General features: G+C 34.4%; 1 pseudogene; it reads left to right on the forward strand.

Annotated features, from left to right (window-relative positions):
- The first annotated feature begins 247 nt into the window (after positions 1-247).
- Positions 248-2234, forward strand: LOC125660046 (uncharacterized; annotated as a pseudogene).
- The last annotated feature ends 1226 nt before the right edge of the window (positions 2235-3460 follow it).

Consider the following 3460-nt stretch of genomic DNA (forward strand, 5'->3'; position numbering starts at 1 on the left):
GAGTGATATTTTAATCAAAGAAAAAAGGTGATTATCGATTTTTGTTTGAGCTATTTTATTATTAAATACTAATATGTCTTACGGCGTGACCGTGTTTGAGGGCGAAACAAAAAGTAATAACATTAGTGTCTATATCCAAAACAGGACAAAAACAACCCGAAGTTAGCACGAGGACAGAGCTTTACCAAAGCATCCTAATTTTGGACATTTGACCCGCCTCTATATTGAACGCGGGAAATATAACGCAATGGAAAACGTTCACTCCCAGACGCTTGATTTTATCGGTGGTTAGCTGAACGCTTGAATCAAATGTAAACAATATGGCGAACCGCTATTTCGCACTGACAGTGGTGCAGTTGAAGAAGGAGCTTGCATGTAGAAACGCCACGACACAAGGAAGGAAGATAGATTTAGTTAGACGGTATATTTAACTTCTTTATTCTGCTGTTTTACCGAAAAGTTTCATTTAAAAAAACCCTGTAAAGTTAGGCTGTGTTAGCATATAGTCACGGTATCTAGATCTGGTATTACATACTAGTACGTATTTCATCTCGAAAAAGATATTCGCACGAGATATTGCTTGACTTCTCAGAGTGTGGTCTACATACTTCTTTGGCTGCTATATCTGGGATATCAGAATCTTTGTTTTATTTATCAATATAGGAATTTTAATCAACAGCTACAAAGAAAGGGATTGGGGGGGGGGGGTGTATTCAAAGGCTCATGACTATGCTTGAGTCTCACTCTGTATATAAAGCCTTTATTGTATATTTTGTCAGCATTCATAAATCTTCAGGGGATCAAACCTGAACATTTACTGTCTTAAAGGTTAAACTTGTCATAAAGTTTCCTTCATTCCTTAAAATGCTACATACATGTATGTAATGTACTCTTAGTCTATCATCTTGAATGATGTATTTGCCCGTTTCAGATTAGAAGCATATGACAGAAATGCCAAATTCCAGCAGCCACCTGTTCTGTTACCAGATCCTTTGGACGTAAACTGGCCTACAACAGGATTCCAACAACTCAATTTAGAGCACAGGAAATTACTACCTTCCATTACAAGGGAACAGATAGAAGCCTATTTTCTCCATAGACTTGCTGGTATTTATGCATTGAAAGCAATGATAGTTTTCATTTTTCTCCATAGTATATCTCATTCAATTCATTCCTTGCAAATGATAATATAACTAGTGAAATGAACATACACAGATCTGGAAATTTTTTCCAGTTGTACAGTTGCTAAATTATGGGGGGGGGGGGGGGGTAGTGTTAAATAAAGTCCATGGTTATCTGCATATCATATGCAAAAATTATGAAAAATTATACTTTTTTTTCAATTCAGGAGAGAGGTCCTTCCTTTCCCTCAAAGCTTTCCCCAAGAAATTCTTATGCTTAAATAAACATCATTTTATATACCCGGTACATCACAGGCACTTGTTTCTGTAAATAACTGACGACCTCTGTATACTACTAATAACACATAAGTTATTTACAGAAACAAGTGCGGTACATGTATGTATTACATGTAATTATGATTCACTTTTGTCATGAATAAATATATGCTATATCATATTTCAGGAGATAATGAAGCGGCATGTGATATCAAGGCAGTTAAGAATGGGGAACTATTGTACCAATCCGAGAGAGTTTTGGCATGCTCAGTTATCATTGAAAATGATGTATTTTTTACTGGAATAGTCAGTGCAGCCATGAAAAATAAGGTAATTATCAAATTTTTTATTCAACGCAATTTGATAAACATGGATACGCTTTATCAAGTTTTTGCTTTAATCAAGAATATTTTAGTAGATATTTCCAAATAAATATTCCGGGGTATATGAATAAATAGTCAGCAGTATGATACTGAAAAACATGTACATGTATGTGTAGTTTGGTCATTTAAAAAATATATACATGTATTCACTGACTATTTCAAAGAAATCACTGTCTAATTTGAAAGGTTATTACAGGTCACATACAGCTATAAACTAAGGCTGGAGAAAGAATCTGGAGATGTGCTAAACTCACACTGTGAATGCCCTGCAGGCAAAGGCCCAAATGGTACATGCAAGCACCTAGCTGCTTGCATGATAATGCTTGAAATTTTTATTGAGAATGGTGAAGTGGCGGTGCAGAAATCATGTACAGAAAATTTGATGATGTTCAACAAGCCAAAGGCATCCCATAAAGGTTGGAATATAAAAATATGCATGGACAACAGCATATAATTACATAAAAGTAGAAAATTCAAATTTGAGTCAACTTTTCCATCTGTGTTGATATATACAATGTGTCATATTATATAAAATTGGGAGGTACAATTAACAAATTCATGTTCTTTTTCATGCATTCAGGATCTCCAGTCAAAGTTGAAAAAATTACAATTGGGAAGAGAAAATCAGCGGTTCATTTGGATGACCCACGACCAGAAAAGTTTAGGCATGTAGAGGGCGTGCAAGACCGGGTCAGGAACCTATTAATCAACTATACATCAAATACTTCTGAAGATATTGCATTTCGTTATCTTTATGAGAGAGAGCAGATTTGAAGGTGACTTACAAATTTTGAAAAGTCAATACTTATTTAATTTAGATTCACCATGGAGTGTGACCTTGAATGTAATTAATAATACATCAGGGCATTTAGCTTTTTGGTCAGTTTGTCTGTCTTTTGAATACCAAGTGATGGGGCTTCATATATAAAATAAAATGTTTCTTCTTTCTCACAAAATTTGTGACCTTGACTTTTTTATTTCACTTTGCCATTACTTAATATATCACATTGGGTTTTGCATGTTGTTGTTGACCTTCGCATATGACCAATATGTTTTTAAACCTAACTATAACTTTGCCTACATTTCATGGTTATCTAGTCTTAATCTTATCTTTGAAATAATGTGTATATATAATGTGTACAGTTTTCATACAATATAATAAAATTTAACTTATTTTCAGTCTGCAATTCATGACCACCACTACTTATCACTGCCTTTCACAGAATACTGGGTGGATAAAGCATTACAGGTACTTTCAAAATCATAAAATAATTTGGAGATGGGACTCTATGGCTAAATGAATTTTTGCTTGCCGCAGAACTGTATAAAACTATATAAGTACATGACATCAATTATATAAAAATAGCTTCATGTATTACCTATCAACTAAGATCAGTCATATATATTATGACGATTTATGATTAAAGTCTTTTCTAGATTTTTATCCCCCTTTCATTTCACAGGTAACTGAATCAGAGGTGGCAAGCATTGAAAAAGAAACAAGGGGACAATCTACAAGTAAGAGATAGTTTGCAGAGAGAATGTGGAGAATCACAGCATCAAATTTTGGGCAGATTTCAAGAATGACAGACAGATGTAACAAACAGAAGCTTTGCAAATCATTGATATCTATCAAGAGCCTCACCACTCCTGCAGTCACTCACGGAAAATCATATGGAA

This window comes from Ostrea edulis, chromosome 9 (assembly GCF_947568905.1).
Source record: "Ostrea edulis chromosome 9, xbOstEdul1.1, whole genome shotgun sequence".
NCBI classification, from domain to species: domain Eukaryota; kingdom Metazoa; phylum Mollusca; class Bivalvia; order Ostreida; family Ostreidae; genus Ostrea; species Ostrea edulis.